At 46.4% G+C, this 13,822-nt stretch overlaps 1 protein-coding gene across 11 annotated transcripts in view; it reads right to left on the bottom strand.

Moving 5' to 3' along the window:
• Positions 1-6,918: 6,918 nt before the first annotated feature.
• Positions 6,919-13,822, bottom strand: part of EndoA (SH3 domain containing GRB2 like, endophilin-A) — a 91,819-nt gene continuing 84,915 nt past the window's right edge. For all 11 annotated transcript variants that reach the window (XM_089544194.1, XM_089544193.1, XM_089544190.1 and 8 more), the window contains one exon: positions 6,919-10,310. The gene's annotated coding sequence lies outside the window, so the exon portion shown is untranslated. The remainder of the gene's footprint in view (positions 10,311-13,822) is intronic.

A 13,822-nucleotide genomic window follows, 5' to 3' on the forward strand; every position in this document is an offset into this window, starting at 1 on the left:
GTTCTTGTGATCCGAGGCCACATACAATGAAAGCATGTTGGTTAATGTTCTTTCGATACACTCAGTCAACCCGTTTGGTTGTGGGCGATAAGGCGTGGTGTGGCAGAAGGTTGTGCACAGACACGGGAGCACCTGCACGACATCCGCAGTGGACTGACTGCTTTGGTCACTTAATATAACTTGTGGGGATCCATTTTGTAAGATGACAGTGCAGAGCAGAAACAGTGACATTTGGTATGCAGTAGCCGATGGGAGGGCAGCCGGTTCACAGTAACGGCTCAAATAGTCGGGACAGACGACGATCCAGTGATTGTCATCAGAAGACTTCGGGAATAGACCCAGCAGATCTGTGCCTCAAACGGAGTGCTGGGAGATGTCACAGGGTGTAGCAGACCAGCTGGAGCAGTCGTAGGGCGTTTGTCGCGCTAACATTGTGTGCAACTAGCCTCGTACCGTTAAGTCGTGGATCATATTTTCGCCCAGAAAAACTGTTTTAGAGCGTTAGCTCTAATACTCGCATTACTCAAGGCCGCGTTAGTATAAAACACAAGGTCAGACTGCAGTGGTGGCCTAGTGGTTGAGCATCCGCCTCACATACGGGAGGTGTGGGGTTTGATCCTCTGTGCCACCTTGAGCAAACAAAAATACCTTGTGCCATGGTGCTCTTTGGCTGCAGATGTCTTTGCGGCATAAAAATTCACTATCATCATCGAAACACAAGGTCATTCAAGTGGGACCAGTGGGTAGTACCATTGGTACACAGATTGTGGACCGCCTAATTGGCGTAGAATGTCCGGAGTGGTATCAAACGATTCAGCGCATTACGGAGCATAAGATTACCAGTCGAATCTAAGCATAGCATATGATAGGGATTCGTGCCGATGACCTTTGTTTCCTGAAACCGTTACTTCTTGAAACTTCAAACGTCCATTACAGCCAAACTTAATTGGCGTAGGACACTCGAAGTGGTGTCAAACAATTTGTTTCTTGCGCTGTATACGTTGGCATCAAAAAGGTAGATATCTGGATAAAACAAAAAATTTCTGCCAGATACAGTGAAGATGGCTAATGAGGCAATATTCGTTCGATATTGCTAACGCTCAATACTCATACACTGCCTCAGTGGTTTTCTCTCTTTTCCGTAGGAGACCATTGCATGCACAAAAATGGCTAGTAGCCCTATAACGTTGCGTGATGGGGAAAGGGGGCTTGAGGTCTAGATACTTTTGTTGCTTGGCTTGAAAGAGATGAATGTCTGGAAATTCTGGCAGCACTAGGGCTAAAATGTAATTGTCGAAATTGTCAGTGCCATAATCAGCGGTAGCAAGCGGAAGCGACAATCGACAGTCTGCGTCAGCGTTTCATCAACCACTCTAATAGACAACATCGAAGTTATTCTGTTTTAGGCGAAGGGCCCAGTACACGAGACAACCACAGATCTTGAAGGTTGACCAGCCAGCAGAGAGAGTGATGGTCAGTGATTATTGGTGAATGGGCATCCATTCGAGTATGAGCAAAGCCGCTGAACAGCAAAGGTCACTGCAAGACATTTTTGTTCAGAGAATGTAATTCCGCTCTAGCTTGCTTAGAGATTGGCTTTCATATGCAATGACATGCTCTGGCTTGTCGCAATTTCAAGTGATTTCAGAGGCGGTTGTCTCACAATAGGCAATAAGCAGTGTTAGGCAATAACGATAGGCAATAACCAGCGCTCTTCCACTTTGTCCTTCAGTGTAGACAGGGTGAATAATTAATTTCTAAAAAATTACAGGCAATTAATCTGATTGGTACGCCAGGGCCTGCGCTAGTGGTGCCTCCCCTCTTCACTTTCCTCTCTTTCCTTGCTCACTTTAGTTTCCCCCTCTCTACTTTTCCTTCTCTTATATTCATTCTCTGTCTTACCCTGCTCTCCACGCTGTTTGGGCCTCCACGAGAGCGGCAAGAACAATGTGGGGTTTTCCGGAATTACACTGCTATTGCTACCGCTGTGAACCAAAGCGCTCATTGGACACTAAGTGACGTGTCATAAAGTAAACAACCCAGTGCTGTTATGATTGAGAAGGATCGACAAAACACTGTAATAAGAGAGTGCTTCTCGGTGGCAGTGACATGACAGGGCGTGTTTTGCATTTCACTGTATGAAAACACAACCGCCGCCATCCAGATTTTGTCGAGCATCCTCACCCTCAGCATCTGAACTCCTTAGAAGATGCTGCCACTGCGGTAGCAAGGTGGGAACGCTAGGACCACCATGGCCCAAATTTTATCCCGCCATTCTTGTGCTGGTTAGATAAACAAAATTATCTTCTATGTCATTCGTTGTGCACTTCATTTGGCCTTTGAACTAAGCTGCTTTGAACACATATTCTATTACGTATGTGGGGCGATTGCAAAGCGCCTGTTGGTGCCTGAGCGCGGCGAACTGCCGGTCTTGCGACGTCACATCCGATTTGGTCACATTATTTACAATCTGGTGGCGCCACTTTCGGTTTAGCTGACGTCACTTACGGTCTGGTGACCACTTCTGGTCTATGTCATGAGTCATTACTTGTCATATGACACGCAGACACACAGTTGCTACACACAGTGTTCGCCATTTCCGGCCTGGAAAGATCACTTGCGCTTGATGCCAAGAGTCATGACTGGTCTATCGCATAACAAGCAGTATGAACAACTGCAGCGCTCTAACCATACCTCGGCAAAGTCACGAGTGCTCACTCACAAAACTTTGGTCAACCTACAGGCTCACTCAGACACGCACTCACAGAGGCCTGGGCTCATTCGAATTCAAACTCGCTTCGGATTACAACTCACTTGAGCTCACTCAAACTCACTAGCCACTAGCCATTACGACTCAGACTCGCGACTCATCTGGGCTTGCTCACTCATTTCAACTCGCGATTCATTTGGTCTCACTCACTCATTTCGACTCAAGACTCATCTGGGCTCATTTAAGTGCAATAAGTATTGAGAGTGCACAGGAAACTCGACCAGACTGACCACGATTCATCATAATCTGAATGTGAGCGCGGAATCACCACGACTCGAATCATGATTTGAATGCGAGCCCGGACTCACCATGACTCACATCATGATCTGAATGTGAGCCCGGACTCTCCATGACTCAGACCATGATCTGAATGAGTCCGAACTCATCACAGCTCGCATCTTGATCTGAGTGTGAGCCCAGACTCACCACGACTCAGATCGTGATCTGAATGTGAGCCCGGACTCACCTCGACTCAGATCATGATCTGAACGTGAGTCCGGACTCACTCAGGACTCAGATTATGATCTGAAATGCGTGTGAGTGAGCCCGGGCGAGTCCACTCATGAGTGAGTTCGCCGACCTATGCTCTATCTGGTGTTTTGAAAACACCTTCAGTATTGCCGAGTGTTTAAATTTAGCGGCAAAATTCAGTTATCATAGGCTATAAAGTGTATATTGTGGTAATAAAATAATATTATGCCTCTATCTGCATTACAGATCGAATACGATTCTGATAAGTACTCATCTTCAAGCGCATAGCATGGGTCGGTAGGTTCCTAAGCGAATAAGCTGACCGATAATCTGCCGACTTAAACACATGCTTAAGTCCATCTTCGGACAAATGACTTTCACTTAGGGAACGCTTAAGCTTGCCCCTCAGCTTAAATTCCCTGGTCTAATTCCTGTGTCTGCATTGGTGCGCTGGCTGCTGTAAGAAGATAAAAAATAAGCTGATGACTAATTACGCTTTTCAGCGAACCACTTATGTCAGGAGCACGAAATAAGGCGAAGTCGTTTCCTTATTGCTGAGCTTAAAGCGTTCGTGCAAACGGGCCCAGTAGGACCCTGCAGTTGTAAACTCGCATACAGTAAAAATCCAGGTATAGTAAAGTGAAACTGCAGTCGCGTATCGCCTTCCACAGATGACTGTACATTTTTTTTTTTTCGTTTACGGTAAAGAGCGTTCGGCCATGGTGAAGTGTTTCCTGCAGAATGATGACACCACGACACATGCGCAGTCTAGGACATCTGAGTGACAGAAACATAACAGCGTAAACAAACAACACAAAGGGGACACAGCGATTTCCCCTGTGCTGTGTCCCCTCTGTGTCGTTGTTTGTTAGCGCCTGGATTTTTCATAATGAATGTTTACCAACTAGTTCAACTTTCCGCCCTGTTATAACAGCGTAATCAGAAGACCAATAGTCTGAGGCAAATGGATATCAAAGACAATGAAATGGCACTCATTAAGATGGCCTAATCAACAGGCTCGTGAGCTGCAAGAAGACGTTAGCTTTTTGAAGGCTTTGGGAGCCATGAGGCAAAGTGCATGGTGCGCACGAAAAGAAAAAAATGACGAATCATTTACTAAGTTAAACTAAATGTGATGAATGAAGGCCACTAGCACAACTGCACCTTCGTTGGCACACTGCACTGGCTACATTCCACACATAATGTGGTTTTCCACTGTCTGCTGCAGTTTGAACATGCAACTAGAAATGGCGTGACACAAATGTTCTCCTTTCTTCTCGGGGTGATGCAAGTTCCCTCCTTTTCACTGAGCTATAGTTGGGAGCAATTGTTGCGACATGATTTCCTTCTTTCCACTTTGATGCAGTTGTTGCGAATCCAGTTTTCCCCCTTCTTACTTGCCCACCTGCCATCCCCAGCGACAGACAGGACTGCTTTTCCATTAGCGAGGCTGGTTGTGAGCATGGAAGGAAGGCACCACTGAGCAAGCGAAGGCAGTGAAAGAGTGGTGAGGAGCAGGGAAGGAAGAAAATGGGTGAATGGTCACAGAAATGGGCGACAACAAATGGAAGAGCGGCAGCACTGCGTGGGGGGTTCTGCCGCACTCTAATGTGTTGCGCGCATTTCTTATAGGGGTCGTGACACCAGGTGAAAGGGGAAGTCACGTCAGGGAGACAAAGGTGACAAAGGCCTGTGTCCTTCGCTTTTCTGTCTGTAATAGCTTCTGCCCATCTTGGAGACTTGACCACAATGTGCCACGGCCGGACTCGAGTAGGTGTGCTCTGCTCCACACTGACCGTGCATGTGGAAGTTTTGCAGCAGACAACGGCCTGTCAGTTTATGATATCACTCGGGCTGCTTCAATATGACTATTGTTGGCAGGGGGAAGGACGTAGAGCTATTAACTTTATAAACTGCAATTTCTAGCTCAAATGTGCGTTAGAGCCCTACTTCTTTTTTCCATTTGTGACACGACTAATTTCAAGATCACTGTTCAAAGTGCCTTATAGTTTCATTTCTGTTTTGTTCTGTACAGCAAACTGTTATAATTTTAACACTCCTTTCTGTTATGCCTACGGACCTTGAAAGTATGTAAAATAAATAAATAAGTGCGCATAACAGCACATAACAGATAGTACCTGCAATGTAAAACCATGATTTGTTGGTAGACCATGTCGTGACCCCTTTAACTACTGCCTCTTAAATGACTATGAGGCCGTGGAAGATGACGCTATGTTCATGCACCGCTTTCACTCTTGTATGGCCTCAAACTCCTCGCATTATATTCATGGCCGCCTTACATTCGTGCAAATACGGTACTCCCGTAAGACTTAGCGAAATCAAAAACGTAGTAACATGAAGTGTTATAACTGAAAATAAATCATTAGCACACAAACAAAATCAGTTGATATGGCAGGACGGAAGGGATTTCTGTTTCTTTTGAAACCAACACTATGTGATTAGCAAGTAGCCAAATCACCAGACAGTATCCATCCTTGGAGCCACACCATCGCCAACAACTGATACAGTAAAGACACTGTTACACTGATATAGTAAACACTTTAGCGGTCCAAGCAACTCTACTATAGAGGGGTCTGCTAGGACCTTAAGACTACAAGAGTTGCTTCATCCAATTTAAACCCATTCCTATGCAGACAAATCTGAAACAGGTGGAGTATTGGTCAAATATCGAGTTATAGATCAATTCGCTCTCGCCCTGCCATAAGCTTGTCATTCCGGTTAGCTCAATTGGTAGAGCGACTGCTCTGGTGAAACGGTGGTCCAGAGTTCGAACCCCGGACCAGGACGAATTTTTCTTTAACTACGAAGTTTCTGAGAAAGCTGTATAGATGGCTGCGCTCGAGTGGATGTCAATGAGTAATTTTCACTTATTAGGTGGAGTATTAGAATGCACTCAGTACCCTCTTTTAACCTTGCAGCGTGCTTCAGTGAGTATAGTGGAAGTGGTGAAGAGAGGCTTCTTTAGGAAAGAGAAGGTCTAATATTGGGTGGAAGTTTTGAAGTGACAGCTTTAGGGGCCTAGTTATGTAGAAAATCCAGTGTAGTCGGCCATGCATTGACCATGCACTGGCTGTGAGAGAAACATCCCGGATTGGTCGGCTGGCGTGGCAGCTTGGCACAACTGATTGGTGTAATGGTGCCGGCGGCCGCCAAAACTTGTCGCAGAGCACTGGTGCACTGAGATGGTGCATCGGATGTGGCCTGTGCTGCTAAGTGCTTGTGTCTCGTAAGATATGTAGAGGACTCCAGGCCGCTGACGGGGGCCAATAAAGCTATTATCGCATCATACCCTTAAGGCAGAGTCTCACCTGAACTGCAGCAAACGCCAATTGCTGTAAAGCAATAGCAGCATCAAAATATTGACTATCTACTGTTCTTTTCGCTGGCTTGCAATCATGTAATGGGATCTTCATTTGCAGCAGTGAAATGCAGAAATATTCACTGCCTGGCATGCTGGGTTGCGTGTAAAATCGACATGAAATGCAAGTGACTGAAAATGCCGAACTGGCACCACTACATTTCAGCCCTTGGAAACTACTGACATGCTTAGCTTGTTGATGCAATATTTAAAATTTTACTTGACTGAAACTGATGTCGCGTTCAAGGAAACCAGAAGCACAAAATCATGGTCTGGTCGAACATCTGATGCGTGCATGCCGCATGTTCAAGATTATTTTTATTTATTTTATGAATAACATTTGCTTTATCTATAGCCCACCTATTGAGCGCATGAGCGCAACTAATTGCGCCACAATACAGGGTTTTCCGCAGTCACACTTGCTTCCAAGTTTGTCTCTTCTGCTTCTGTGCGGACACTATGTCCAGTAATACTGCAAAAGTGCGCTCATGTTCTTGAGAAAACAATGATTCAGGTTTCTGGAACAACAAAAACAGCCTTTATTTGGGATAAATGTCTCTTGTTCGCATGACATTTAACAAGATTTTACAACAGCGAAAAAAGAACCACGGCTGGAGAGAGTTCCCATGGTGATTAGCGGGGGACTGACAGAGAGAGAGAAAAAGGTACAGGCCTACAGAGGACAACACCAAGATCACAGCGGTTACGGTCACTACGAGTTATGCTGGTGGCTAGCCAGACTAGGACTCGGCACATGGCAATGTGGTACAACAGCATTTGGGGCTAAAGAAATCTGAGGTTCGACTTCTAAAACTACGGTGGGCTAGTACTACTACTACGGAGGAGGAGGCCTTTTGAGGTTGGAATGTAAGATTCCATTTCTTGAATTTGCTGGAGGTGCCGTATTGCCATCAGACAGGGACGGTGTGAGGGTTCTCTCCGAAACCAAATAGGCGAGACTATTGCCCTTGAGACTCAGCGGGTAGTCTCGTGCATGATGGGATGCTGGCACATTCCATGGATTGAATGAAAAGCAAGCTCGAATGCAGGAGGTCGGGGCGAAGGGCCTTGTATTGCTGACTAGGGCATATTGCTGGAAGGGACACACTGGCCTAGCTGGTTGAAACACACAGGGTTAAAGAGGGTGCGAATGCACTCGGCGCGACACCTGTTTTATATGCAGTGAACAACGTTCACTGTACCACGATGCTAAAATATCCTTCGTACACACTGGCATCTAATGGCACATTGTCCATGTCTAGCTAGTGTGGCTGCAATGCTTGAAAATGAAATCGAGGCACCAAGAAAGACGCAGATGAACCCCCAGGACAGGACCCTTCGCTGGACTAGATGTGCAGTCTCCTCCAGCAGCAAACGCACCGACCACAGCCGAACAAGACATGCAGAGGCGAGCACACGCCGTTTCACTGGATATGTCAGAACACAAGCACTGCACACCATCTGAGAAACACACACACTAAAGTGCTAGCGACGGGCGTTCCTCCAGCAGGAGGGCCGCATCATTCCGCAAGAGCCACCATGAGCATGCACTTCATTATCGCTTAAGAAAAAAAAAAAAAAGTGCCAACAAACCAAGCGCACGGAAGGGAATAACCTGAAGACATGCACAGTATGATTAAAATGAATGGTGCCCCAGCCTCTCAAGCCCAAAAGCCTAGGGACCAGGAAATTCAATTCAAGGTAGAGATCTGCATATGTGAACCCTTCAGGAGGCTTTCTTTCCAAGCAGTCAGTAATGTGTCCCCTACACATCAAAGGGGGGCACAAACATTTATTACACAAGCAAACCACTATTTGCAACTCCAAAATGCAAGAGCTTGATTTTACAATTCCTTGCTATCTACACTGAGCTGCCTCTTGCCTACTATTGTGCGTGCATTGCTCTCAAAGAAAGGGGCCCTTGACATCAATGATACTGCGCCGCAGCGATGAGAACTGGCATAAATTACGCCTAGGAGAGCAGTACATCTGTTGAAATGATGTGGTCAGCAGTTCTACTTGTACAAACCTGTAAAGGTCACCATTAAAAATGTGTGTTCAAAGCAGGCATGAGAACCGCTGCATTGCAGCCTGACAAGTGGTAATCACTGTCATTTCCTCTGAATTAAATACTGAAAATTAACTTAGCTTCTATGCTAACAGAGTAAAAATAGTTGCTCTAGTGCTTGCTTAAAACCCTTGCAGGCTTCGATGTATTTGTAGTTACATTTTTTTCTCGCAATTTTACTGCACACATCCGTAAAGCACACTGCTTTAGCATGCCTCAACCATTGCTCAAGTAGACACAGTGGAAGGCTTTGATAGGCTTGGATCGTAGGTTTGTGCCCACAACCAAAATAATGTGAACACTCTACATTGTCGGTACAATGGGAACATTGGTGCTGGGGCATGAATGCAGGCAAGGAACGGATGGGAAACAGCAGGCGTTGCCTTGTCTTCTGCCCATTTCCACTGCTACTCTTTTACATTTCTATTTATATGAAAAAATAAAATCAACTGACCAGTAACTGAAAGTGGATGTGTTCCAGACCGCCATATTGTCCCTCAAGACCAAGCTTGAACAGAAACAGCCTCCTCAGCCACTGCCCTTCACGAAAGGCTCTCTTTAGTTGTCTCTTCATTCTTTAAGAAGCTGGCGAGCAGTCATGCGGCACCAGGACGAGTGCCAGAGTGCGCAAAAAGGTGCCCGCAAGCCACACACCCTTCTTTCTTTTTCTCTACAGTACAGGCACGGATAGCACCAGCTGGACATCGGAGGGAAGCGTTTCACAACCGTGCTCTCGCAAACAACAGATTTGAGGGGAACGTCAGCCATTAAAGCAGTGCACATTTGCTACGGGCACACTGCTGCTCTAGTAAACGCAGGCAACAGGCAGGAGAGGGGACACTAAGCCTCTGGATAAGTAGAATCTTCACTGTTGTGAGCTTATAACAACTTCCACATTGTAACTGTAGTAGCAGCTTTGAGACGAGACACAGTCATAAAATCACGATCAATAAAGCTTACTACAGACATTTCGAGAGATGGTACATGATTGAAGCCATGAAAGACATAGTCCAAGGCAGAAACTTCTCAAGAGAAAATAGAAATAAAAGGTAAGAGCAGATATGATAAAAAAAAAGAAACAAGACATGCTTTTCTTTAAGTGGTTAGTAAGACCTTGCGTCTTACTCTGGTCTTGACAACAGAAAGTCGTCGGTGAGTACTGCTTAGCAATACACACTTTGGTTCAGTACAAGACAAGAAAGGAAATACTTAAAAACAGTACCTGTAACCAACACAGCCTTCTGATTTGTGCCTAGAGAGAGAGCACTTCGGCTTTCTTCGTTCAACCATCATTCTTTGTTATCCCACGTGAACATAACTCATCAAGAGCAGGGGCACAGAGTCCAACATAAATAAACAACGGCCTAAGAAATGTCCGTGGCACTAAACAATAAATATTTACATTTTAACACTCAACACTGGGTGACAGCCATTGTGATTGAAAGCATGGCTTTAAGGAAAAAAAAAGCTTATAAACAAACCCAACATGACTAAGTTCACATGTGAACCACTTGCAGATTAGCACAAAATCAACAGACGGGACTTGTTGAATTCAGAGCTAACACAGGCAGGAGGCTGGTAGCCCTTGTTTCCACAGCAGGCAATTGCACAGCCAGTTGCAACTGGAAAGAAAAAAAAAAAAGATTTGACAGCATGGTTATTACTGGTTCCACGAGATTCAGTGACAGCTGTTAGGGTACTTGTACTTCATGATATGTTGTGGTAGAGAATATGAGAGCAGCCTCATATCTGTATAGTTCTAGGGCACTCTAGTTTTCTACACAGTCGTTTTTTTGTCAACGTCTGCTCTCCAGTCTGCCATTCTAGAAGCGCAGTGCCGGTGATGATCCTCTCCTCAGGTGGCACGTTTCACAGCAGCTATCGCAGATAGACCGTCCCACATTCCTCCGCTCTCGCCATACCCTTCCTCCTCCTTCCGTGGTAACCACGTTCCGGATGGTTACCGTGGTATGCCTTCCTAGACTCTCGCCATAACCTCCGCCTCTTGCTCCACCCTCCTTCCACGGCAACCCTCGTTCTCCTTCTGGGGTAACTACCCTCTGTTTGGTTTGCATGGCAGCCACGCAACAGGTGCGCCTTCTCTTGCTCTCGCCATACCTTCCTCCTTCCACGGTAACCACCTTTCGGATGGTTAAGGTTGTAACCATCCTCTGGTTACGCCTTCCTACGCTCTTGCCATAATGCCTCCTTTCATGGTAACTCTCCTTGTCCTTTCAGGTTAACTACCTTCTGGGTGGTTTCCGTGGCAACTGCTGACATGTTGTGCCTCCTTATGCTCCTGCCATAACCTGCTCCTTCCAGGGTAACCATCCTCCGGATGGGGGTTTCTGCACTCCCCCGATACCCTCCTCCTTCTACGGTAACCACCCACTGGTTATGCGTTTCTCTGCTCATGTCACACCTTCCTCACTGCACGGTAACCACCCTCAGCGTAGTTCGCATGGCAACGCACCCGCCGGTTTCGCTGACTACAAGAGGCAATGACAGACTACTATGACACTGTAAAAGAAACTGATGCAATTAAGCCTTATAGACCTCCTTCACGCCGCGACGCCATGAAGATGGGGTGGCACGGATGTCAGTAGCGACTTTCGCATGGTAGGCAAAACAGGTTCCGCCCGCCCGTGCCTACCGTAGCTGCCGCAGCTACCAGGAGAATCGGCGCGCCTGCATCGTGTTCGCGCATTGCAGAAGCAGCATGTTTTGACCAGCTACGTCACTGTGGGGTCCGTGTAGTAGCATTATAGAAACGAAAATTAAATCAGCCTCGTTAGGTTTCTCGCAGATTACTATCGCAATAGGCCGCAGTATAACGCCCAGTGTAGATCTCGATCAATGCTGCCAGTCGGTATATACGGCAAAGGTTACGCTTATACGTTAGCACAGTACACTTAAAAAAGGAAAAACCAACACAGATTTAGTTGCGCATGTAATTGTCATCTGGGGCCGAATCATCGAGATGGTTCGCACTGGAACAGGTTCACTTTCCAACCGGCTGCTGAAATTGGCCGTGTGTCGTCACCGCCGGCGTGACGACATCTCGCAGAGGAGGGACAGCAGTTTTTGTACACGTCACATGAGCTGTCAAGCGAGAACAAGTGAACTGGTGAGCCGGCCGCCCGTGGAACCGAGACTTTGGCGTTCGCTTCGTGTTTGTGTTTGTCAATCTACTCCACCTTGGGGGAATCCCCTAAACATTTGACAAATACAGTTCCCACTTGTTATTGATCAATTCACTCTCACCTTACCATAAGCTTGCCGTCCAGGTTAGCTCAATTGGTAGAGCGACTGCTCCAGTGAAGCGGTGGTCCCGGGTTCGAACTCCGGACCAGGACGAATTTTTCTTTAACTACGAAGTTTCTGAGAAAGCTGTACAGCTTTCCTTTGTAGCCGTTTGGCTGCACTCGGGTGGATGTCAATGAGTAATTACTCCCTTATTACAAATCTACTCCACCTTGGGGGATTCCCCTAAACATTTGACAAACACAGTTCACACTTCGAGTTATTGATCAATTCGCTCTCACCCTACCATAAGCTTGCCGTCCTGGTTAGCTCAATTGGTAGAGCGACTGCTCCGGTGAAGCGGTGGTCCCGTGTTCGAACCCCGGACCAGGACGAATTTTTCTTTAACTACGAAGTTTCTGAGAAAGCTGTACAGCTTTCCTTTGTAGCCGTTTGGCTGCACTCGGGTGGATGTCAATGAGTAATTACTCCCTTATTACAAATCTACTCCACCTTGGGGGATTCCCCTAAACTTCTGACAAACACAGTTCCCACTTCGAGTTATTGATCAATTCACTCTCGCCCTACCATAAGCTTGCCGTCCCGGTTAGCTCAATTGGTAGAGCGACTGCTCCGGTGAAGCGGTGGTCCCGGGTTCGAACCCCGGACCAGGACGAATTTTTCTTTAACTACGAAGTTTCTGAGAAAGCTGTACAGCTTTCCTTTGTAGTCGTATGGCTGCGCTCGGGTGGATGTCAATGAGTAATTACTCCCTTATCAGCTCTTTTCATTGCATGATGTGTCATAAGCTGGCTAATGAGGTTTTGCGTGATCGTAAACCATGTGATCGTAAACCAAGAAAACAGCCACGGGTGGGAATAGCCCAAGTTGCGGAGTTCTTTGGTCTTTGTTTTTGTCATCACGTGGCAATGGCGGGCAAAGGATACCATAAATATGTGGTAACAACTGCAAGCATGCCTAGCTGCGTTCAGTACACGTAACTTGCAGGCAAGTGGTATTTTGCGACTTGAGCTGCTGCATCTTTCAAACACCTGAGTTGTTCAGCAACCGATTTGTGAATGGTGCAAACTGACAGAAACGAAACTGTCTGGTGAAACACAGTGACAAGATACTGGGGTTTAAGCTGTTAAGTGCAGAACTAGTTGGTAATGCACTGCACAGTAGGTGTGCCAACGGACTGCGAGCGCTTGTCTGCTTGGCCGATACAATGCCAGTGCTTCTTCTCACTACTGTCTCGAAGTAAGATCGTGCTGGCTAGTACAGTGTGTAAAAGACTGGCGACTTTATTAAGTGTCTACAGTAGAATTCAATGACAGCAATTCTTTCTGTTTACCATCAACCATGTGCACAATGCTCAGTGCCCAACTACTATTTCGCGGAACACGCCGTACATGCTCAATGCGAGCTAATGTACTTGGGGCGAAATTGCTAAGTTCAATGCATGAACCACTCTTGTGAGTTGAAGCAACTGAAAACGTGCCTACAAGCCTTGAAAATCCGTGCTCAAGGCCTCCCCATGACTCCCTGGCTTCTTATCCTACCGTGAGCCTGCTAGTGACTGCAGCGCCACCTCGTTTGTTCGCAAACATGCAGGAGGTCTATACCTTCACCACTAAACTGTTCACATGTCTTGTAACATGCAGAATATACTGTAGAAATGGAAGAAGCTTTGGCACTAATGTATAGTAGAGCCTTTAACAAAGATAATGCACTGCAATGTCTGTTTGGTTTATTGGTTTATTGGGGTTTAACATCCCAAAGCAACTCAGGCTATGAGAGACGCCGTAGTGAAGGGCTCCGGAAATTTCGACCACCTGGGGTTCTTTAACGTGCACTGACATCGCACAGCACACGGGCCTCTAGAATTTTG

This window comes from Amblyomma mixtum, chromosome 5, assembly GCF_055824585.1.
Source record: "Amblyomma mixtum isolate Tamu chromosome 5, ASM5582458v1, whole genome shotgun sequence".
NCBI classification, from domain to species: Eukaryota; Metazoa; Arthropoda; class Arachnida; order Ixodida; family Ixodidae; genus Amblyomma; species Amblyomma mixtum.